Here is a 16,331-nt window from a genome sequence, read left to right as displayed (position 1 = left end):
AGCCTTTAGAAAAGTGATGCTAGTATCTAATAAAAAGCATTCCATTTGTTAGAATTTCATATAGCTCTACCCCGCAAAAAAAAAAAAAAAAAAAAGTAGACCTCTTACCCATAGATAGATAATTTGGTCCTTTAAAAAAATAAGAGCTTTACTGGGATAAAATTCATATACCATAAAATCCACCCTTTTAAAGTATACAATTCAGTGGTTTTTAATGGTTTCATAAAGTTGTGCAACCATCACCACTAATTCCATAACATTTTTATCACTCCCAAAAGAAATTCTGTACCTGTTAGTGGTCACTTTCTATCTACCCCCTCCAGACATCAGCAATCAGAATCCACTTTTTATAGAGAAATTGATCAATTTACTCTTATTTATAGTCTAAAAAAAAATCCCTAGTCACTTTCTTCAATTCAGCCACAGTAAAACTTAACTCTTACACACACACACACCCCCCTCTACGATGGAACACCGTCTAGCCTAACTACGACTCCCTTGAGAAAAGTCACAATTTACTCACATGTCAAGGTAAACCCACCCAGCAACAAATGAATACCCTAAGTTCCTTTGAGACTACAATTATATTTACCCCAAACTCGGTTCAATGTGTTATACAGACACACAGTACGCACATCACCGTTCTTTCTGTTTGGAAAAAGGCAGATGGTCACCTGACCCTGCGTACACAGGAGTGTGAGCTCAGTACTCTTCACGGGGCTCTGCAGTGTTAATAAGCGCCCCGCTGGACTGAAGCAGCTCATAGAGCTGGGGCACACATTCCATCTCTTTTACCAAATGAGGTAAAAAGCTTTTAACACATAGGGCTGTGAAAGAGCCTGAGGAGTCTGAGTGTCACCAAACAATTCTACCTAATTAAAACACCAGAACCAGAGTTCCCGTCGTGGTGTAGCGGAAATGAATTGGACTAGGAACCATGAGGTTTTGGGTTCGATCCCTGGACTCGCTCAGTGGGTTGAGGATCTGGCGTTGCTGTGAGCTATAGCGTAAGCTAAAGCAACAGCTCTGATTAGACCCCTAGCCTGGGAACCTCCATATGCCGCCTGTGCAGCCCTAAAAAGACAAAAAAAAAAAAGTGATTAAAAAAAAAAAAACAGGAGTTCCCGTCATGGCGCAGTGGTTAACGAATCCGACTAGGAACCATGAGGTTGCGGGTTCGGTCCCTGCCCTTGCTCAGTGGGTTAACGATCCGGCGTTGCCGTGAGCTGTGGTGTAGGTTGCAGACGTGGCTCGGATCCCATGTTGCTGTGGCCCTGGCGTAGGCCGGTGGCTACAGTTCCGATTAGACCCCTAGGCCTGGGAACCTCCATATGCCGCGGGAGCGGCCCAAAGAAATAGCAAAAATACAAAAAAAAACAAACACCAGAACTTTATTTTGCCTATTTTTCACAGGACTTTAAGGAATATCCACCAATTTTCCCAATAACTTGAAAGTGAGTATCGTCACAGGAAAGCTCATTAGCATCTCAAGGGAAGTTACACTGCTTGATGAAAAACAAAATTTGTAGTAAGGAAACCTTAGCTCCCTATGTGACATGAGGGGCACAGCTTACAAACAGGGCAGTCACAACTTTCATAACCTTATCTTTCCTGGTACCAAATTATCCTGCAAAACTGCCTCAGGATTAAGTGAAGGGTTTCCAAATCTCAAAGCAACAAATTCTCCAGCTTTGCCTCTGGCTGGATTACTTGTGCTCAAGGCACAAAACATAATACAAAGAGAATGGCACAAGAAATTAGCCTGGCAACTCAAAACATAGTAAAGCAGAGCCCCAAAGGCTCTGCAAGGTGGATGATACAATCCTGACTACAGAGCAGTTCACAGGAAGTACACAGGAAGTACATTTTTCACTCCCATAGTGGTATATATAATTATTTGTCATCTGCTGTATTCTATACACCCATACAATTTTATAAACATGATTATGGAATACTCCATCACAATAACCAAGTGTGAAAAATTAAAACTTATTTTCCTCTTTTAGACATTCAGATTCAGGATGACTGAGCAGAAAAAGACTCTCTCAAAAATATTTTTTTTTTCTTTTTTAGGGCCGCACTCATGGCATATGGAGGTTCCCAGGCTAGGGGTCAAATGGGAGCTACAGCTGCTGGCCAACATCACAGCCACAGCAACCGAGGATCCCAACCAAATCTTCGACCTACACCACAGCTCACAGCAATGCCAGATTCTTAACCCACTGAGTGAGGCCAGGGATCCACCCTGAGTTCTCATGGATACTAGTCAGGTTCATTACCACTGAGCCATGACGGAAACTCCCTCAAAATCATGTCAAAAAAATAGGAGAATTGCTGGATTCCAGGATTTGAAGAAACCTACAGTATCCAATGATTTCAGATGAGGAAGAAACTAAAGCTCAGAAGAGTTGTAAACTAATTTGTTCAAGACGCCAAATGAATTAGTTGCAAAGCCAGGAGAACCCTGACCTCCTAACTCCCGACTCAGCATTTCTACACCACCATATTCCTTTTCTGTAAACAAATAATGAAACAGGTGTGGAGGATCCTGGGTTATTTGATTCAGCACATGAGCTTGTCTTTTGAAATGCTAAATCTCCCCTCTGTTAGCTAACCCCCTTCAAAAACAAAATACAACAAAAGCCAGAGCAGCTTTCATTTCTGTAAGGCAAGGATAGTTCACTATACACAAATCAATTAGTATGACACAATGCATTAACAAAATGAAGAAAAATCACATGATCATTCAATAGATGCAGAAAAAGCATTTGATAAAATCCAACACTCTTTCATTATAAAAACGCTCAACAAACTTGGAATAAATGAAAAGTACCTTAACATAACAAAAGCTATACATAAAAAGCCCACAGCTAACGTCATACTCAATGGTGAAAACTGAAACTTTTCCACTAAGATCAGGAACAAGGCAAAGATGCCGACTCTCACCATTTCTATTTAACAGAGTACCAGAAGTGCTAGACAGCACAATTAGGCAAGGAAAAAAATAAAAGGCATCCAAATCAGAAAGGAAGAAGTAAAACTGTCCCTGTTTATAGATGACTTGTTTTTATACAAAGAAAACCTTAAAGAATTGAAAAAAAAAGAAAGAAAAAAAAACCTGTTAGAACTAGCAAATTCAGTAAAGTTGTAGAAGTGCGGCCCTAAAATAAATAAATAAATAAATAAATAAATAATAAATGCAAAACAGTACAAAAACTGCATGGAGGTTCCTTAAAAAAAAAAAATTAAAATAGGAGTTCCCGTCATGGCGCAGTGGTTAACAAATCCGACTAGGAACCATGAGGTTGCGGGTTCGATCCCTGCCCTTGCTCAGTGGGTTGACGATCCGGCATTGCCGTGAGCTGTGGTGTAGGTCGCAGATGCAGCTCGGATCCTGCGTTGCTGTGGCTCTGGCGTAGGCTGGCGGCTACAGCTCAGATTAGACCCCTAGGCTGGGAACCTCCATATGCTGCGGGAGTGGCCCAAGAAATGGCAAAAAGACAAAAAAAAAAAAAAAAAAAAAAAGACTAAATAAATAAATAAATAAATAAATAAAATAGACCTGCCATATGATACAGCAATCCCACTTCTGGGTTTTTCCAAAATAACTGCAGTCAGGAGTACATAGAGATATTAGCCTACCATCTTCAATGCAGTAATATTCACAACAGCCAAAAAGTGGAAACAACCTAACGGATTAATGGGTTTTTAACAGGTGATACACACACACACACACACACACACACACACACACCCACACACACACCTATATACATGCAATGGAATATTATTCATCCTTAAAAAAGCAGGAAATCCTGTAATATGCAGCAATACAGATGAACCCTGAAGACATGCTAAGAGAAATAAGCCAGGCGCAGAAGTACAAGTGGCAGGATTCCACTTATATGAGGTATCAAGATCGTCAAACTCATAGAATAGAAGGGTGGTTACCAGGGACTAAGGGGAAAGTTAAAGAGGAAGTTGCTAATCAATGAGTATAAAGTTTCAGTTATGCAAGATAAGTAAGTTCTAAAGATCTGCTGTACAACATTGTACATGTAGAATATATTGCTATATTGCACTCCTTTAAGGTAGATCTCATCTTAAGTGTTCTTACTATAATAATTTTAAAAGATCCATAAAGAAAGGAAACAGTCACAATTGGGTTGCATTGTCTACAGCTTGGGTTAGAATCCCATGAATGTACAGCCTAAGGCAGTATTTTTCATATTGAAATTTGTAATACACTGGTCACAAAACCAATTTAATACACCAAGGTCAGCATTTTGCAACTAAATAAAATAGAAACTATCAGCTTGCACCACATGTAGTAAGGGTATTATTTCATGAAACTTTGTTTCTGATATCTATATACTCACACGTATAACTGGGTTCTAATATAAAATGTCTCCAATTATGAGTCACAGTCAAAAAAAATTGAGAAACATTCCCTAGGAAGTAGAGAATATTTATTTTTCGTAAAATTTCTATCAAAATCCTACACTAGGCTCAAGTGAAACAAGCTACAAGTTTAATTACATACCTAATATAATCTTATTGATTTGCCAAAAAAAAAAAAATACATCATTTGGTCTTAAAAAAAAAAAAAAGAAAGAAACAAAGAATAGCACAAGCAATATTCAAGCATCAATGGAATGCCAGGCACAAATTATGTCATTTCTACCAACCATGGAGCTGTACAAATACTAAAGGATTATAATGCCAATTTTCTTTAACCACTAAACCATTCAACTACTCCTAATTTTAGGGATTAAACACCACCAATGCTCATTCATAAGGGGAATGCTTTCAAAATCTTCAGGAAAATATCTTATTCTCCCAATAAGAAAATACGGCATAATTCTCCTTGAAGAATGCGGAGATTACATACTACAGCTCTCAAAGAGCCTTTCAGAAAACTTCCTGCCTTAAGCAACAACCTTTTTAAAAATATGTGAGATAAAATATTATCTACCAATTCACCAGGGCTTTATGTTCACTTAGCTCAGTCTCTCAACAGCAATGCTCTTCCCATTGTGGGTAGGCAATTCTTTGTTTTGGACTGTCATCCTTGACCCCTGATCACCAAATACCAGTGATCCATCTTCTTGCTCCCCTACAGTCACTGTGACAACCAAAAATGCCCCCGTAATTCTTCAAATACCATCTGGACATATGGTACCTCTGCCATTAAGAAGCACTGAAAACTTGACACGATTTGCCTTAGTTCACCTGACTGCCACATAATAAACTGCGGCAGAGACGTCAGGCAGCTATCAATACCTTGAATTTAACCATTTCCAAGGAAGCACTAAGACTGCATGTGTATATGTACCACCTTTTTCCTAGGTCTAAGCTAGGTTAAGTATTTTCAAAGTGAGATACAGCAAATGTAGACATTTAAGGGGGAAAAAAAGGTTAACACATGGATTCTACGAGTATTCTAAGTTAAAAGTGAATCTACATTTCCCCCAAGTTTCATGAAGAGAGGATGGGACATAGAAAATTACAGAAGATGTATCTCAGATTATTTCCTTGAAAGAAGTCTACAGGTACATTTATATGTTTATATATACACATGTGTAGTGCACAGAACTAAGGGAAAAGTCACTGAGTAATGTGTGACAAGTCTTACCAGATTGAGAAGAATATATAACGCTTACTGAACACCTGTGAGCAGAAATAGTGCCAAATGCTTATTTAATACCTGCAGCAAGTTTATGAGGGTATTATTATTCTTCCTATTATTCAGAGGAGTAGCTGAGATACAGAGAGGTTATACAACTTGTTCAAGATCACCTAGCAACTAAGTGGCTGAGCCAGAGTTCATGCCCAGATCAACTCCAGAGTCTTCACCAAGAACTGTTACATCATTTCAAGGCACAAATAAGGGGATTTTTTGTGGAGGAGGGGATTTTAAAAGCAGGAAATAACTTATCTGAAAATGTTAATACACTAAAGTGTAACTATGAAAAGGTTATCAGCAAAAATTCCTATGACCCAAGAAAAATAAGATTTTCATCGCATGGTTCTTTAAGCAATCATATTTTTATATAAGTTTTATTGGATCAAGCAACCATATTTAAACTCTGCATTTACAAGTTCACATAACAAGGAACCTCAAATTAAATGAACTCTGAACTCCATTTTGTACATGCTGCCTTGCACATAATACTTAATTTTTAAATACTATTAGCCTGTTTAGTTTGTTGCTTTTCTATTGTGAGAATCACATGGTACTTCTATATAAGAGATAACAAAGGAAATAATTTATTACCCTAGTTGCTTATATATTACAAAAGGCAACTTCACAACTGATAAAACAAGAACTTAACCAACTTAACCAAAAGCGAGACTGTGAATGAAACAAACTAACATCATCAGACCCTTGACTGTTAAGCTAAAAAAGGCAAACATCCTGCCCACAACATTTACTCTGAAGTTATTCAAGAGAAACAGAAAAGCTCAAACTGAGGGATATTCTGCAAAATAACTGGTCTCCCAAAATACTGAAGTCATGAAAGAGAGCTCTCCCTTCCTAAGAGAGGGCTAAGGAACTATTTTAGGGTAAGAGACATGACACCTAAATGACATGTATTTCTTGATTGAAATCTAGACCTCAAGAGTTTTTTAAAGTAAGCTATAGAGGACATTATCAGAATAGGAAAATGTACAGTATGGACCTTATGTTGGATAATGATAATATGTCAGTACTATAATTCCTGAGTGTGATAAGTTTATGGTATTGTTGTTATATAAGAGAAATGTTCTTATTCTTTAGAAATGAATGCTGAAATATTTAGGAGTAAAGTGTAGTGATATTTGCAAATAACCCTTAAATATAAATGTGTGGGTGTATGCGTGTGTGCAGAGAGAGAGAGCACCAAAAAAAGGCAAAATGTTCACAATTGTTATGTATTATTTTTTGGCCACGCCCATGACCTGTGAAAGTTCTCGGGCCAAGGATCAAACCTGCACCACAGTCATGCCATGCCAGATCCTTAACGATCCTTAGATCCTTAACCCGGTGCACCATACGGGAACTTCCTCAGGAATCTTAACATAAATACTACCTAAGAGATTAAGACAGAATAACACAACCATTCTCTCTGGAAGAAGAAAGGAAAGAAAAATGAATCAAGAAGCAGAAGCCAGCAAGTAAGATCGGAATTTAGGCCGCTTTGACTCAAACCCTCAGCCTCCTTTCTTTATAAACCCACACACAGACACACTATCAGCAGGAACCTCAATACAACCATTTGCAAAGTAAAAGCACTGTGTGCAGAAACAGTGAGTGTTCACTCATCCACCAATATTTTTTAAATGTATGTGTATCAGACTCTATGACAGCAACACAGCAATAAAAATTAGAGCACAGATTCAGGAATCAGAGTCATAGGTTCAAATCCCAGCACCACCAAATCCCAGATCCAGTATTTGCTATTTGTGTAAATTTTAGGAAATTACTCAATCTCTTGGTACTTTGATAGCCTCATTTTTAAAGGGGAAGATTAACAGTACTTTAAAGGACTGCTGTGAAGATTAAATGACATAACGTATATAAAATGCTAGAATATGGAGTTCCCGTCGTGGCTCAGTGGTTAATGAATCCGACTAGGAACCATGAGGTTGCAGGTTCTGTCCCTGGCCTTGCTCAGTGGGTAAAGGATCCGGCGTTGCCATGAGCTATGGTGTAGGTCGCAGATGCGGCTTGGACTCCGTGTTGCTGTGGCTCTGGTGTAGGCCAAAGGCTCCAGCTCCGATTAGACCCCTAACCTGGGAACCTCCATATGCCGTGGGTGTGGCCCTAGAAAAGACAAAAAGACAAAAAAAAAAAAAAAAAGCTAGAATACTGGTTAGCATATATTAACCCAATAGACACTAGCTAATTTTTTTATATTATTATGAGGCACTGGAGAAACAAAGTCAAAGAACATGATGGTTCTTTGGCAATCTACCAGGGGAAGCAAACAAGAGTATCAATGTCCGAGTCCCAAGTACATCAATGATGTCAGAGCACACCCTCACAGGATACACAAAGACCCTCGAAGAGAAGAGAACGTGATTAGCACTAAAGGCAATGACCAAGATTAGAGAGCCTCGGAAGATACCAACAAAAAGCGAAGCTGGAAAAAGAGACGCCCATCAAGGATGCTGAGAAGCAATAGCCAAAGAGGAAGGAGGAAAGAATTCTGTGTTCTGAGGACAGACAGCGTCAAGAAAAATAAAATTCCAACAGCGTCAAATGCCTCAGAGGAGTCCTGCCCTAGCACAATGCCTGGCACATAGAAAGTACTCAAAAAAATAGCTGATGAGGAGTTCCCGTCGTGGCGCAGTGGTTAACGAATCCGACTAGGAACCATGAGGTTGCGGGTTCGGTCCCTGCCCTTGCTCAGTGGGTTAACGATCCGGCGTTGCCATGAGCTGTGGTGTAGGTTGCAGACGCAGCTCGGATCCCGCGTTGCTGTGGCTCTGGCGTAGGTTGATGGCTACAGCTCCGATTCGACCCCTAGCCTGGGAACCTCCATATGCCGCGGGAGCGGCCCAAGAAATAGCAACAACAACAACAAAAAAAAATATCTGATGAACCAATTAATATAAAGAAAGAAGTATTCACTGATCTGGCCAGATGAAAAAAATAGTGACCAGTGACTTCAGTGAGACCACAGGGTACCTAAACGCAAATTTTTAAAAAGCGCCTTCTCAACATGATTAGTGGGGCCTCTGCAGCACCCGGACACAGGGGTCATGCTAAGACAAAGGTTCAACCAGCATGGCGCAAGGGATTAAAGGATCCGGCACTGCTGTAGATGCAACGTAGGTTGCAACTGCAGCTCAGATCTGATCCTGGACCAGTGAACTCCGTATGCCATAGGGCAGCCAAAAAAAAAAGGGCCTTTTTTTTTTTGCCCATACCCACAGCATGTGGAAATTCTGCAGCCAGGGATCAAACCTGAGCCACAGCAGGGACAACACCAGATCTTTACCCTGCTGGGCCACCTGGGAACTCCAAGGGCACCTTCTTCGGGTGGGCACACAGATCAATAAATAGGACTCAGGCTGTATTTCAGCCCCATCCCCACCCCTTCAGGTGGGCACCCACATGCAGTGAACAAATGCAAAGGGCTAAAAAGCGAATAGAAACGTGGAAGCGACAACAGCAAGTATGGACGACTCTTTACTGACCTGACAAGGGAAATGCAGAGGCATCCAGTACCAGGAAATTTCTCCAACTTTAAAACCGACCAATAAACTATACTATACACTCTCATCCTCTAAATGGCTTGCCCTGAATTAGGGGAGAAGGTTCATCCAAGCTTTAAAGAACATATTTTATTTAAATTGCATTACTATAATGTTAAAGCTTCCATTACCAAAATGAAATTAAGGCATGACCTAGACATATGCACGAACAGTAAAACAAAAACTAAACTCTACCAGAAATAAAACACAAAGCCAGCAGCTATGGAACTCTCAGAGGTGCAAAGTCATTCAAACACCAAGTGTGGTAGCTTTAAAATATACCCACAAATTCTTTAACACTCCTCCATGCAAAAGGCAGAGACTAATTCCCCTCCCCTTGAGTGTGGGCTGTACTTGGTGACTCTTGTAATAAACAGAATGTAACAGAAGTGACAATACGAGGGAAGTTCCTGGTGGCCTAGTGATTAAGGACTCGGTGTTGTCACTGCTGTGGCTCAGGTTCAATCCCTGGCCCAGTAACTTCCACTTGCTACAGATATGATTTTAAAAAAAAAGAAGTGACAATACATGACTTCTGAGATGAGGTCATAAAAGGTATTGTGGGAGTTCCCATTGCGGCACAGCAAAACCAAATCTGACTAGTATCCGTGAGGATGAGGGTTCGATCCCTGGTCTTGCTCAGTGGGTCAGGGATATGGCATTGCCATGAGCTACGGTGTAGGTTGCAGACACGGCTCGGATCCCGTGTTGCCATGGCTGTGGTGTAGGCCAGCAGCTACAGCCCTGATTGAACCCCTAGCCTGGGAGTTTCCATACACTGTGAGTTCAGCCCTAAAAAACAAATAGCAAAAAAAAAAAAAAAAAGGTATTGTGGCTTCCTCCTTACTCTCTCAGCTTAGTTGCTCCAGAGGGAAGCCAGCTGCCATGTTGTGCCACACGTTCCTCTGGAGAAATCCATCTGCTAAGGAAGTGAGGCCTCCTAACAACAGCCATGTGAGTGAGCCATCTTGGAAGTGCACCCTCCAGCCCCAGTCAAGCCTTCAGATGACCAAAGCCCTGCAGACGCAGACGTTATGAGTGCAACCGCAAGAGCCAGAATCACTTAATTAAATACTCCCAGATTCTTGAGCCACAGAAATTGTATGTAATAACATTTATTGTTTTTTTAAGCTACTGAGTTGTAGGATAATTTGTCATGATGAAATACAGTCATGCCTCAGTATGTACAAGGAACTTGTTCCAGAACCTGCCACAGACACTAAAATCTGCAGGTGTTCAAGTTCCACAGTCGGCCCTCCTTACCTGCAGTTTCACAAGCAAGGATTTGACCAACTGCAGATCGTATAGTAGTGCACACATTTACTGGAAAAAATCTACATAGATGTGAACCCACGCAGTTCAAATCCACACCGTTTAAGGGTCAACTGTAGATAACCAATAAATCAATAAAACTTTTAGGAGTTCCTGTCGTGGCGCAGTGGTTAACGAATCCGACTAGGAACCATGAGGTTGTGGGTTTGATCCCTGCCCTTGCTCAGTGGGTTAACGATCCAGCATTGCCGTCAGCTGTGGTGTAGGTTGCAGACGCGGCTCGGATCCCGCGTTGCTGTGGCTCTGGCGTAGGCTGGTGGCTACAGCTCCGATTTGACCCCTAGCCTGGGAACCTCCATATGCCGTGGGAGTGGCCCAAAGAAATAGCAAAAAGACAAAAAAAATTTAAAAATTTAAAAAATAAAACTTTTAAAGCTCAGGTATACTAGAATATTCATTTACACCTTATCTACTAGTCACCTGAACCCTTATTATTGACCAGAATTCTCCAAATTGGCAAATATCTCTATATACAAAAAAAAAAAAAGATATACGACTTCCTTTAAAAATAAATAACAGGAGTTCCCATTGTGTCGCAGTGGAAACGAATCTGACTAGTAACCATGAGGTTGCGGGTTCAATCCCCGGCCTTGCTCGGTGGGTTAGGGATCCAGTGTTGCCGTTAACTGTGGTGTAGGTCGCACACAAAGCTTGGATCCTGTGTTGCTGTGGCTGTGGTGTAGGCCGGCAGCTATAGCTTTGCTCGACCCTTAGCCTGGGAACCTCCATATGTCGCAGGAGCGGCCCTAAAAATACAAAAAAATAAAATAAATAAATAACAAATGAAGTGAACAGGAAACCAAGAATAAAGCAGAAGGTTTTACTGAGAAGCCTGAGGTATTTTAGGGGGAAAATGAGTAAGTTAAAGCCCTTCTTTTACAGAAAGGTTACACTTTTTTTAAAGTTGTGGGGAAAAAATGGAATAAAAATGACAAAAGGGTGATATGTTTGACGTGCAATAAGAAACTAATAAAGAAATGAGAAGGAAAAAAAGATATGCAATAGGTAGAATGCTGGAAAACTTGATAGGAAGATTAAATTTGGTGCAGAACTTAAAATTTTTGATGACTTTAGAGGATGTTAAAAAAGTGGTGCTTACAAGAGTTCTTTTTGGGGTGCTGGAAAGTAACATTGCCATGTGATAATGCTTACACAACTCTGCAAAGCTAAAAATCATTAAGTTATATACTTTAAACAGGCAAATTTTGCAATGTAAAAATTATGCCTTGATAAAGCTGTTCTTTTTTTTTTAAGTGGTATTTGTTCGCCAAAGCAAGGAGGGAAAATTATATTCTTAGGGTTTCTCGGACTAAAAAAAGGAAGTAGCCAAGAGGAAAAATACAGTAATTCATTCCACAGACAGGAAAATAAAAAGGAAATTTTTCATAGACTAAGAAATATTAATGTTTTTATTTCAGCCCAATGAAGGACAGTATTTTGTCTCTGAGTAACTCTCTGGCTAGGACCACTAAAAATTGCTATCATAAGAGTTTTTAAAGACAAAAAGAATTGGAAACCTTAAATGTGGAGTAAGAAGGAACACTTCAACTTAATTTCCTATCCCCTAGAAGAGAGTAACAATTTATCCCAATCTCACATTACTGCATGTGCCTAAGACATGGAGATGGCACCGCCTATGAGAAGAATTTCAAGAAACTCATAAGGAGAAAATCAAATTTACAACTGTTTTAAAAGAATGTATGGTAGGAGTTCCCGTTGTGGCTCAGTGGTTAACCAATCCGACTAGGAACCATGAGATGGGGGTTCGGTCCCTGGCCTTGCTCATTGGGTTAAGGATCCGGTGTTGCCGTGAGCTGTGGTGTAGGTTGCAGACGCGGCTCGGATCCTGCGTTGCTATGGCTCTGGCGTAGGCTACAGCTTCGATTCGATCCATAGCCTGGGAACCTCCATATGCCATGGGAGCAGCCCAAGAAAATGACAAAAAGACAAAAAGACAAAAAAAAAAAAAAAAAAAGAATGCAAGGTAATTTCTTTAAAAGCATAATGACAAGAGTCAATTCCCTCAGCCAGTCAAAATATCCACTTGGGGAAATTTTTGGTATTTTTGGAGAAGATTAATTTGCATTGGTTCAGGGACTTTTGCAAAAGTTTCCCAAATCGGCAGTACTGTATTTTATTTACCCCATTTGTAACTACAGAGACCAAGCAAAAGTGCACCAATAAACAACCAAAATTCACATCTACTTTGAGCTATGAAAAACTAACCTACTCTGACCTCTCCTGCACTAACTTCAGCAAACCCTGGGTCAAGAGTCTCAACTTCCCAAAACGGCACAGGTGTCTCTAATTTCAGACCTGCTAGTCTCCTCTCTGACTTTGGCTAAATCAGTAACAAGCCCGGAAAATAAAAACAAGGAACTCTTATTAACACATGTAGGTATTTTCTTTCTCCATAAAAGAATGTTCTAGCAGACACAAATGAAATAACATACATTGTATGTAATGACAATATAAAATACTACATCCTCTAAGTGGCTATAAAAAAGGTCAAAATAGTTCAGGATAGTGGTATTCACAATATTATCCACCCAGACTTGAAAAATTATATTATCAATGAACTTCACATATTTCAGTAAAAGAAGATACTGTGATAGTTCACAGTACCATGACCAATCTTTAGCAGGCATTCAAAAAATGTTAGTTCCTTTTTTCCTTTCCATTAATTCTTACAGTAATTCCATAAAATAGTTCCTGTTCATTGCAGGAAAATAGAAAAAAGATAATTTCCTAACTGAACACCTAGGTCAGACTCTGAAAGTTTGGGCCACCAGATGATGACAAAGGGACCGAGATGCAGAAGTTACACTTTAATCTACTCTCCCCACCTCCCTTCCTAGGCAGCAGTGTCAATCCCAGGGACCACACGTGCCTCTGCTGCAGGAAGCAGCGCAACTGCTTTTCCCTATAACAATGTATTAGTGGTTCCTATTCTTTGTGACTGAAAGCCAGTCTCAAGGAACCTATTCTGTTCTAAGTGCAGGTGCAGTATGTGTCCAAAGATTGTCATCAACCCAGAGAACCCCATGCATAAATTCACAGAATTCCTGGTTGGAGGATCGTACTTGGTTTTTTGGCTACCAACTTCATTCTGAAAGTGATCAAAGTTTCCTGCACCAATGAGCAATGGGGTCCCCACATACCTAAGACCATGGGAAACCAAAACTACATAAAATAGCACTACTTTGACAGGAAATGTTCTGCCAGAAATAGGTTTGCAGAGTTTGTGTCAAGCTGCCATCTATAGCTCTTTTTTGTGGACATCTGACACAAGACAGATATATGAGCCAAAGTCATATCTGGTATACTTTTGTTGAGGCTCTGGAGCTTAAGATAGGAACATAAGCATGCTGTGTCAAATCAAACTCCAGTGGTTACAGATGGACAGATTCTGTCATCAGTAACAAAATTTACAGCTGTCAGTGATGGCCTGGCTACTGTCAAGATAAGCCTTTAGATTGCATTTGGTCTACCATTCACATAAAGTACTGAATTTTAGTGACCAGAAGAATTAGCTAGCCTGTCATCTCCCACTACCCTAAGGCGGTTTTCATAATGGCTCCAATACAAGAACTTCTGCCCTCTAAGGACTGGACCTTAGACTGGACAGTGTGTGTGTGGGTGTGAATTCATGGTTCTGGTCTATGACCAACAAAATTTTAAATCAGTTGTGCTGTTTCTTGGCATTCACTACCTTCTGACAAGACACTAGAGGTAGTCCACACACAATACTAGATAAAACCATGGTAACAGACCATCACAGGGCCATGTTAAGTGTTTTCCTAAACAATAATCAAATCTGATCGAGTCCAATAAAACTGAAAATACTAACAAACACCTTAGAAAAGGAGGCAGGAAAGAGTAAATAAACCTGGGACCTACCTTGTTTACAATTCCCATAGACAGATGAAATTCAATTCCATGCCAACCATACCCTTCGATCACTAAAACACAAACAGAAAAATAAGAGTTCATGCAATATAAGCAGTTCTTCCAGTTCCTAAAGGGTATTTGGTTTCATAAGTAAGAGGCTGTTTCTTATCTGCTTTCTATTCTCTCCATGCCCACAACTGTAGCTAAGCGTTCACTGGCAAAAAGGCCCAGATATGTGAAGTTAAATAACAGATAACACTGACTGAACACTTACTCTATGCTAGGCACTGTTCTAAGTGCTTAAATGTACTAATCAATTTAATCCTCACAACAACTTTACGAGGTACTCTTATTAACTCATTTTATATCCAAATGACAACTGACCTATACCTCTGAAAATTGCTGTTACTAGTGTTAAGAGATGCCTCTTCAATAAATGTAGGCGATCTCAACCACCGTAGCTGGACTCTCTCAATGGTTGATACCTATAAATGCTTCACAGTCATCTTCTCATTATGTATCGCTTAAGTCCCCATGGTGGCTGAGCACTATACCAGGTGATAAACAGGATTCATTCTCTGCCCTTTAGGAGTTGAGAAACTAGCTGGGGAGATCAGACTAAATGCAAGAAATGGTTCAACAAATGGAATGCCCTATGATGAGGTATATACTCTGTGCAATCATTCAGGGGAAAAAAAATCAATAACCTTTAGGAAAAGGAAAGGAAAGCTTCAGAAAAGACTTGCCCTAAAGCTGGACCTTCAAAAATTTAAAACAAAAGCAAAAAACAGAGAGGAGAGGAGCTCCCGTCGTGGCTCAGTGGTTAACCAATACGACTAGGAACCATGAGGTTGCAGGTTCAATCCCTGGCCTCGCTCAGTGGGTTAAGGATCTGGCGTTGCCGTGAGCTGTGGTGCAGACACGGCCCAGATCCGGTGTTGCTGCAGCTGTGGCGTAGGCCAGTAGCAACAGCTCCAATTAGACCCCTAGCCTAGGAACCTCCATATGCCGCGGGGGCAGCCCTAGAAAAGGCAAAACGACCAAAAAAAAAAAAAAAAAAAAAAAAAAAAATTTGGTAGCAGGCTCAGGCAGACTCTATCTGAAGTCCTCCATAATAGGATCCCATTCAGTCCTACTAGCCTTTGCCTTGGCCAATGATCTCCTCATATCCAGTAGCTATACCAAACTTCAAACTTCTAGGACACACAATCTTTGACAGCTCCACTGCTTTTCCAACTGCCTTAAATGCCCCTCCCTTTCCCTGGTAGGTTATTAATTTATCCTGGTATACAGGAGCACTCAATAAAATATAGCCACTGTAATAAATAATTTTTTACCATTAAGATTCAACTGAACTATTTTTCTATAACCTTTTCCAATTCTTCAGAGTTGGTCTGCTGTCCTCTCTGCCACACTCCCATGGCATTTGTCTCCTTCTCCATTAGAATGGTTAAAACACTGTACTGTCCCCAGGCTTCCTTTTTTCCCTCTTACTTGTCCAAACAGGAAACATCTTTTATACAACTCTATATCCCCCAAGACTAGCACAGTGTCTGGCACATAACAGGTGCCCATTATGCACTTGTTGGCCCGACTGATTCAAATCTATAAACAGAATAATGATAGGACTCTTCTAAAAAGTCAGCTCATTCAGTACCTTTAAACAATTCAGCTTGTCAAAAATCTAATGCATTTTTATATTTTCATGAATATGTCTACTACATAATTATACCAACAATTCATGCACAAAAAAAGTCAAAGTGGGAGCTCCCCAGTGGCCTAGCAGTTAAGGATCCAGCATTACCACTGCTTTGGCTCAGGTTTAATCTCTGACCTGAGAACTTCCACATGCTATGGGTGCAGCC

The 16,331-nt window shown here is 40.2% G+C and overlaps 1 protein-coding gene across 1 annotated transcript in view; it reads right to left on the bottom strand.

Moving 5' to 3' along the window:
• Nucleotides 1-16,331, bottom strand: part of MRTFA (myocardin related transcription factor A) — a 198,855-nt gene that overhangs the window by 147,898 nt on the left and 34,626 nt on the right. The window contains 1 exon segment of the mRNA NM_001436086.1: nucleotides 14,476-14,537. The gene's annotated coding sequence lies outside the window, so the exon portion shown is untranslated.

The sequence above is a fragment of the Sus scrofa genome, chromosome 5 (assembly GCF_054392235.1).
Source record: "Sus scrofa isolate SSC_HxYL_T2T_F1_AM1 chromosome 5, Sscrofa_HxYL_maternal_Yorkshire_Landrace_v2.0, whole genome shotgun sequence".
In the NCBI taxonomy this organism is placed as follows: Eukaryota; Metazoa; Chordata; class Mammalia; order Artiodactyla; family Suidae; genus Sus; species Sus scrofa.
The sequence above is the reverse complement of the archived record's forward strand: the minus strand, read 5'-3'. Positions and strand labels throughout refer to the sequence as shown.